The sequence below is a fragment of the Solanum pennellii genome, chromosome 6 (genome assembly GCF_001406875.1).
Source record: "Solanum pennellii chromosome 6, SPENNV200".
NCBI lineage: Eukaryota > Viridiplantae > Streptophyta > Magnoliopsida > Solanales > Solanaceae > Solanum > Solanum pennellii.
The window spans coordinates 23,361,625-23,371,175 of record NC_028642.1 but is presented as its reverse complement, the minus strand read 5'-3'; the positions used below and the strand labels follow the sequence as shown (position 1 = coordinate 23,371,175).

General features: G+C 38.4%; 1 long non-coding RNA gene across 1 annotated transcript; it reads right to left on the bottom strand.

Moving 5' to 3' along the window:
- Positions 1–319: 319 nt before the first annotated feature.
- On the bottom strand, positions 320–8,475 carry LOC114077654. Its single transcript, XR_003579000.1, has 4 exons — positions 8,339–8,475; positions 7,615–7,758; positions 7,399–7,478; positions 320–953 (listed from the first exon to the last, which is right to left on the bottom strand). It is a non-coding gene; the product is annotated as an uncharacterized LOC114077654 (long non-coding RNA).
- Between the last annotated feature and the right edge of the window lie 1,076 nt (positions 8,476–9,551).

The window sequence follows — 9,551 nt, the reverse complement described above, 5'->3', positions numbered from 1 at the left end:
ATCAAACCGCAAATCATTTTTTTTAAATTTAATTTAGTTTGTCGATTCCATTTGGCTTGTAAACCACTAGTGTGAATAACCGTTTTACTAACACATTTTCACTACTGACTTATTTATTGACAATATTTATTTTGTGATTTTAATATCATCACCCATATCTTGTACTATTTTTTATTCATTTTTCAATAAAAACACCTTATATAGTTAATTTTAATAGAATAAAAAAAATGTGTGAAGCACGAATTAATTATTTACATCACCATTACTAGTTTTGCTTTTGGTCTAGAGATTCAAAACCCGATACAAATAAGTTAATTTGGCATTTGAAAATTCCAAGCCAACCCAATCCATATACACCCCCTTTTTCTAATGATGAGGTAATTTTGTTATAAATGACCAGAACATGAACTTCAGGCTCAGAGCATAGGTTTACCAAAGACACCAAAAAGAATCATACAAGTAATAGAACGCAAATACTTGGTTTTTGCGGATACTTTTGCAACATGAAACTTCAGGCTCAGAGCATAGCCTCATCAAGACCCCAAAAGGAATCATGGTTACTAAACCTGTGGCTTTTTTTGACAGTCTATACATCATGAATGTGTGAATTTACATCGACAAGCAGATATTTCCAAAGAATTCCAGATTCTCCTGGTATATAATACTGCAGCACCTTGTATTTGTTAGTTTTACTCTCCAAGTATGTCAAGCGCCAATGCATCAGTCAATATCTGAGAGAAGCTGCTTCATTTTCTTATACGTCATAAAGACAATACCAATACTAGGCACAACCTTGTAATATTCAGGCAAAATTCCTCTGTATAAACCACGTAGGCCCTCTGTCCGGATAATATGACTGAATGTACCAAACAAACCAGTCTTATAAACATGGGCCCGACCACCTGCTCCTTCCAATTGTATTCGGCGCCTCACAAGATCCAAAGGAAATGTTACTGCAAAAGCATCCATGACATAGAGATGAAAATGCTAAAAACATCGACCACGTTTAATGTTAGCGGAAACGTGAAACTAAAGAACAAGGAATAACAACAATATTTAACGTGGTTCGGATCAAAATGATCCTACGTCCACCAAAGAACAACTGCACCAATATTTATTTCACTATACAAAGAATATAAGTGAAATACTACAAGAGAGAGAACACAATGCCTTAGAAGGTGAGAAGGCAAGTGAAAGGATGATTTGAAAATGAATTAAGAGCTACCTATTTATAGGAATAAATTCATCCTATTGATGTCATCCATGACATCACTATGTGTCAAAATTGTCAAGGTTAAGATAGCAAACCATTTTATGGTTTGCCTAACTTTCACCTACCAAGATACAATCTTTGACTTGTATTTTGTACTAATTATCTTCCTACCAAATATTCATATTAATTCATCTTCCATTTAGTTTGATTCCACAAGAACCAAAACCAACTCTTTCAATCTCCACCTTGGTTTGTGTTCCAAGCATGCGTATAAACAACTCCGGCCAAAACTTCTAAGCTTACTGGGCAATCCCATTGTAAGAAACAAGAAGAATCAAACCTTTGTTGAACATACCAGCTCCACCTAGCAGTTGTTCTCTTAGAGTTGCATCATACTCCCGCCAAGTCCTTGCAGTGTGCAAACTTGGCAAGCGGGACTATTTTGGTCAACATGTCTGCAGCGTTATCGTCTGTGATAACCTTCTCAACCTTGATAGCTCCCTTTTCTACGACATCTCGAATAAAATGAAATCTGACATCAATGTGTTTGGTGCGCTCATGAAATCTTTGATTTTTAATCAAATGAATAGCACTTTGACTATCACATTTTAGAATTGATTTAAGCTGAGCTGAACTCAATTCTGCCACCAAACCTTTCAACCAGATAGCTTCTTTCACTGCCTCCGTTGCTGCCATATATTCTGCCTCTGTTGTAGACAAAGCGACAATCGACTGTAAAGTCGATTTCCAACTAACGGCACTGCCAACGAGAGTAAAGATGTATCCAGTTGTGGACCTCCTTCGATCAAGATCCCCTGCATAGTCAGAATCAACATAACCGAGAATTGAAATACCTTCACTTTTCCGAAAGGTTAGGCCAACATCAGGAGCTCCTTTGAGATATCTCAATATCCACTTGACAGCTTCCCAATGCCTTTTTCCTGGATTTGCCATGTACTTGCTTACTACACTTACAGATTGGGCAATATCTGGACGTGTGCATACCATAGCATACATAATGCTACCAACTGCACTCGCATAAGGAACCTTTGACATATGCTCCACCTCATCCATAGATTGAGGCATTTGTAACTCTGAAAGCTTGAAATGAGAAGCTAAAGGTGTACTTACAGGCTTGCTCATATCCATATTGAATCTTTCAAGAACTTTTCGGATGTACCTCTTCTGAGAAAGATGTACAACACCATTTTCTCTTGAAATTTCCATTCCAAGGATTTTCTTTGCAACTCCTAGATCCTTCATGTCAAATTCCTTGCTCAACAGTTTCTTCAAAATATTTATCTCTGTGATGTTGTTAGCAGCAATAAGCATATCATCAACATACAACAAAAGATAAATCATAGAGTTACCAGACATCTTCTTGTGATACACACAACTATCAAATGCACTCCTCGAAAATCCATGTGTAGTCATGAATGCATCAAACCTCTTGTACCACTGTCTAGGGGATTGCTTCAAACCATACAAAGACTTCTTCAGTTGGCATACATGGTCTTCTTTTCCTTCAGCTAGGAAACCTTCAGGCTGATCCATATAGATTGTCTCTTCTAGATCACCATGTAAAAAAGCAGTTTTGACATCAAGCTGTTGAAGCTCTAAATCAAATTGTGCAACCAATGCTAGCAGCACGCGAATTGAGCTATGTTTCACGACTGGAGAAAAGATCTCATTGTAGTCAATTCCCTCCTTCTGACTGAAACCCTTTGCAACCAATCTCGCCTTGAACCTAGCAGCTTCCACTTCTGGAATACCTTCTTTCTTTTTGTAGACCCATTTGCATCCAACTGTCCTCATCCCCTTTGGCCTTTTAACTAAGACCCATGTCTCATTTCTGTGAAGAGACTCCATCTCTTCCATCATGGCCAACTGCCATTGTGCAGCATCTTTGCAAGAAGTTGCTTCAATATACGAAGAGGGCTCGAGATCCTTAATCTCTTCTTCTGCAGCTACGAACGCTTGTGCAATCAGATTTTCTTGCTCTATAAGACGTTCCGGTTTCCGTATCCGCCTTTTGTCCCTTCCCTTCGCAATTGTGTATGGTTCATTGGAAGCAAGTTCTTCTGCATCTTTTGACTCATCACTTTGAGTCTCTTGATCCCGTTTCTTGGTAAGCTCCACCGGTAGCTCCACCTGCTCGTTGTTCTCGTTTCTAGATAACTCCATAGAAACTTTACGAGGATCAAGTATAGAGGATTCATCAAAGGTAACATCTCTACTAACTACAAATTTGAGTAAAGACAAACACCATAGTTTGTACCCTTTTACTCCATCAACATACCCTACGAATATGGCCTTTTTAGCCCTTGGTTCAAGCTTACCTTCATTAACATGATAATAAGTTGGACACCCAAATATTCGCAAGTATGAATAGTTAGAGGGTTCACCTGACCAGACCTCATTCGGAGTCTTAAAGTCAATCGCTGATGCTGGAGACCGATTGACAATATGAGAAGCAGTATGAACTGCTTCAGCCCAAAATACTTTGGACATCTTAGCTTGTAAGAGCATACAACGAGCCTTCTCAAGAAGAGTTCTGTTCATTCTCTCGGCAACTCCATTCTGCTGTGGTGTGTGCCTGACCGTCTTATGCCTTGCGATCCCATGAACCTTGCAGAAATCATTGAACTCTTCACTGCAAAACTCCAAGCCATTGTCCGTGCGAAGATACTTGATTTTCCTCTCAATTTGATTTTCAACCAAAATCTTCCACTCTTTAAATGCTTCAAAAGCATCACCTTTTGTCTTCAGGAAACGCACCCAAACCTTTCGTGAAAAATCATCAATGAATGTGAGAAGATACCTCTTTCCTCCCTTTGATGGAAGCTTAGAGGGACCCCATAAATCTGAATGGATGTAGTCTAGCACCCCTCCCGTCTTGTGCTTGCCAGTGCTGAAGCTGACCTTTTTCTGCTTCCCTAAGACGCAGTGCTCACAAAATTCAAGTGTGCTGATCTTCTCACCATTCAAAAGGTTGCGGTTGCTCAACATCTCCAATCCTCGTGCGCTCATATGGCCTAGTCTCATGTGCCATAATTTTGCCTTGTCATCATTAGATAACTGCACTGTAGATGCATTTACAGAGCCAATAATGGTGCTTCCCGCAAGTGTGTAGAGGCCATCCTCCAGCTTGGCCTTCAACATGACTAAAGACCCTTTAGTCACTTTCATAGTTCCTCCTTCACTCATGTACTTATAGCCTTGTTTATCTAAAGTACCCAGGGAGATCAAATTCTTCTTTAGATCAGGAACATGACGGACTTCTGTAATAGTCCTCATGATTCCATCATGGCAGCGAACATGAACTGAACCAATGCCAACTATTTTACAAGTTGCATTATTGCCCATTAATACAGTTCCTCTGCTTGTTTCATAGCTGCTGAACCAATCTTTTCGGAATGTCATATGCAGAGTACAACCAGAGTCTAAGATCCATTTGTTGTCATAGACTCCATTATTGCATGATGTTGTTAGTACATAATCATCATCATTATCATGTACTTTCTCAACAATGGATGCACTCGCCTTTTCTTTGGACTTCGACATAGGGCAATCTCGTTCAAAGTGCCCCTTCTTGTGACAGCCCCAACACTCCGCATTCTTTTTGTTCACACGAGACTTTGATCTGTACTTCGATTTGCTCCTTCCCTTTTGGCTAGTACGACCTCTTACAAAGAGTCCACTAGCTTCGTCACTTTTGTCTCCTTCAAAATGCATCCGCACATCACAAGAGTTTAGTGCTTGCCGCACTTGCTCAAGTTTAATAGGTTGTTTGCTATACATCATTGAATTCTCAATATCACGATATTTTGAAGTCAATGAAAATAGTAAAGAACATGCAAGTGTCTCCTCGTCCTTTTTAATTCCAGCAGTTTGTAAGTCCATCACAAGTTTATTGAACGCATCTAGATGGTCTTGCAACAAAGTACCTGAATCCATCTTAAATGTATGAAGACGCCGTTGTAACAACATCCTTGTTGTCACTGACTGGTCCTGGTAAAGCCCTTCCAGCTTTTCCCATAACTCTTTGGCCGTCTCTTCGGTACTTGTACTCACTTCACAAAGTACGTTAGGTGCAAGGGACAGTTGGATTGCACTCAATGCATCTCCTTCAATCTTTTCTTTGTCGGAATCCGATATCTTATCGGGGTACTTTCCGTCAATAGCATGGATTGAACCTTCCCTCCGCAGTAACGCTATCATCTGGATTTTCCAGATATTGAAGTTGTTGCGCCCACTAAATCTATCAATTTCAAACTTCAAGGAACTCTTTTTTTTTTTACTTGTTCTTCCTTTTCTACTACAATGTATTTGGAACTATAGAAAACCAAAGTAATCCTTTTCTGATGTGGAAGTTCAGACTGTGCTGCAACCACAGAGCATACTCAGACAGAACCTTGCTCTGATACCAATTGTTAGCGGAAACGTGAAACTAAAGAACAAGGAAGAACAACAATATTTAACGTGGTTCGGATCAAAATGATCCTACGTCCACCAAAGAACAACTGCACCAATATTTATTTCACTATACAAAGAATATAAGTGAAATACTACAAGAGAGAGAACACAATGCCTTAGAAGGTGAGAAGGCAAGTGAAAGGATGATTTGAAAATGAATTAAGAGCTACCTATTTATAGGAATAAATTCATCCTATTGATGTCATCCATGACATCACTATGTGTAAAAATTGTCAAGGTTAAGATAGTAAACCATTTTATGGTTTGCCTAACTTTCACCTACCAAGATACAATCTTTGACTTGTATTTTGTACTAATTATCTTCCTACCAAATATTCATATTAATTCATCTTCCATTTAGTTTGATTCCACAAGAACCAAAACCAACTCTTTCATTTAAGTAATGAATTGAAAAGCAATTGATCACTTACGACAATCAATAATATCAAAATGGGAACACTGAAAGTGATTGCCCATCCATTAGACATCAAAATAAATTAGAAGACAAAACATGTGCTAGTTAGTGTTAACTCATCAAGTAGGAGAGCCACCATGAGGTGTAGGTATGGTGCCTTGGTAGAGCAAAGTGATGCGACTCTAAAAGAAGTGCTCGCCATAGTGGCGCAAGTTTTAGAGGCATCACATGAGAGCTCCTGTCTGGATTTCGGTTGTACTCGAGAAAAACAATGGAAAAAAAATAGAAGGAGTCTAGATTACTATCTGCATACACAGATGGAGACGCAGTATAACTGTATGCTGCTACAATGCAAGAAAAGGTGGAGAGAAAATAGGTCCTAAATGCCTTTTCACTTTGCTCCAGGAAGGTTTCTCATCTTCTTTCTTGATGATTAAAAATTCCATCAATTTTTAAGTTTTAATTTCTTCTCTTGCGTCCTCATCCTGTTATTGTTCAACTTCTGTCTGTCTAATTTCTTTTCTTCTTGTTCTTCTGATCATCTTTCCCACTTTGATCTTTCTCCTATTCCTTCTATTCTGCTAGCTCTTCTACAGCTATAGTATGTGTTCTTTTTTTTGTTCCTTGTTTTTTACCAATCGCCTCAGGATAGTTTTGTACCACTTTTTCCTTTTAAATCACGGGTGCTTGTTCAATGGAATAACATAAAACCAACTGGGACTACATAAACTATTTTTATATCCCAATTTCATATCACTATTTGTCAATATAAGTTTCTATTCTTTAGGAAGGAATAACATAATACTGGGATAATGCATCTAATCTGGTAAGATTTTAATAAAAAAGCATGCTCCACAATGCCGAAGCCTCCTATTCTATACCAACAGATGCATAATTGGGACTTCAGATATGCAATGGGATGGAATGGATGCAATCATGAACTTCTTATAGGTTTTCTCCTCACTTTGTTAACTTGTTATTTAGTTGGTGCCATTGACATTGATTCAGTTGCTCAGTGTATTCATGTTATTTCTCTGCGATCATGAACTTCTTATATGTTTTCTCCTCTCACTTTGTTAACTTGTTATTTAGTTTGTGCAATTGACATTGATTCAGTTGCCCAGCGCATTCATGTTATTTCTCTGTTGTCCCTATCTTTTTTTAGGGTTTCTGCGAAATACACGGAATTGTCCATATTTTACACACAAAGACCAGCATAAACAGATGTAGTTCTAGACCGGTCCTACAATTGATTTTTGAAACAGAACATTTCAAGCCTAATTGACAAGCATACCTCAATGAGGAAGCCTCTCACACTTTGATTACTGCAAATACATATGGCTCCCGTGCAAAGATCCACCATGGTGGAGCCAACTGCATGTTTGAAGATGCAAATTATCAATTTAATGAATGAGAGGAATACTATATCTGACATTTCGAGCCAGAAACAATAAGTTAGTGTCGAGAAAGACAAGGAAGCAAATTATTTTTTAGGAGTGAACTCTCTTACTAAATTCAAATGCCAGATAAAAGTGCTCAATCTCAGGCTCTAAGAGTCGGTCCAGTTAGAAACTTAGTGAGAAGCCAGCAGCCTAACCTCTTTGCATCAAAAGCCATGAGACAGCTCCATGCATCGACATCTACATTCAAATACCTGAAATATTGTGTAAGAGTATACTAGTTAAGGGTAAGGCCTAATACTGTATATGTAGAACAAAGTTAGTGCCCCACCAATTTTGAGCTGGAGAAACAACTTGTTGACCACAATGTCAGCTTTTCTATATCTTCATCTATTTTGTGAAGAATATAGAATCACAATTAAATATTCCATTTAATATGGAGAGCCAACACAACACATGTATCAAAGAGAAGCATAGTATAGAAAAGTTTCTTATAAGGTGCCAGACTGCCAGGAGAAATAGCCCAGAGGGAGATAAACAAGTGTTTTCTTCTGCCCCAACACATGGAATAGGAAGCATGTAGAAATTGAAAGCTTTGGCAGTATAGATATGTCTCCGTGTAGTAACCAGACATTGAGATAAAAAAATTCAGAGGCAACAACACATTAAAAGAATGTGGTGATCAACACCCACAAGCTGGGGGATATTAGACAAAATTCAAGAAATATAGTTAAGACAATACTTTTCCTCATCACTATTTCCCTGTAGAGAAATCAAAACATAATTGGAAGCTCAAAATTTCTACCACGTTTCATGTTACATTAGATTAGTAACCTTTTGATGACGCAACACCTGAAAGACTTCCACAAGCAAGGCTGACCAAGACAGTCGAATCATCTGGTCTGAAATAAGCAGGTGTAAATGCGGAAGCTAGCAAAGCGAACCTCGAAAGACCAAGAGTAAGAAGACAACGAGAAATATACCAAAAGACACAAAGATTTAACGTGGTTCGGTCAATCGACCTACGTCGACAAAGCAGATGAGCAATCCACTATAAATATGAGAGTACAAAATACAGAGGGAAACAACCTCAACCAAATTCACCCAGAATACATGGGAGGTTCACACAAGTGATAATAAATAAAGCTTGTGACCCACAATTTCTCCCTCTAACCAAAAACTCTCAAAGCCCTTAAGACTACATTGTGAATGCTGATTAAGTTAGAAGGAACATGTCTATTTATAGAGTCCTAAACCTTTTCCTACTAGAAAAATGATTAGTCAATCCAAACCTTTTCCTAAAAGGAAAATCTATTTATGGTAAGAAATCAGGACAAATAAAACCCAACAAATCTCCCCCTTGGCCTGAATTTCTAACAAAATAAATTTGTCCACCTTCTTGACTTAATCTTCAACAACTTGCTTCTCTGCTCCATAATCTCCTTTGCAAAATTTATGTCTCAACACAGAGAACCTCTCTGAAACAATTTCTCCAACAAAATCTTCATTACTGTCAAAAAGGGTGCGGCTAGAACTACACCCGTCAAGATGAACACCTCTTTCTAACCTGGTTCAATCTTCGATTATCGAACCACTGTACCTGACTCCGTCATTGAATCTGGCTCTGATATCAGTTGTTAGGACCGAAAATCAGCAGGTGTAAACGCGGAAGCTAGCAAAGCAAACCTCGAAAGACCACGAGTAAGAGGACAACGAGAAATATACCAAAAGACACAAAGATTTACCTTGGTTCGGTCAATCGACCTACGTCCACAAAGGAGTTGAGCAATCCACTATAAATATGACAGTACAAAATACAGAGGGAAACAACCTCAACCAAATTCACTCAGAATACATGGGAGGTTCACACAAGTGATAACGTATCAAGCTTGTGACCCACAATTTCTCCCTCTAACCAAAAACTCTCAAAGCCCTTAAGACTACATTGTGAATGCTGATAAAGTTAGAAGGAACATGTCTCTATTTATAGAGTCCTAAACCTTTTCCTACTAGAAAAACGATTAGTCAATCCAAAACCTTTTCCTAA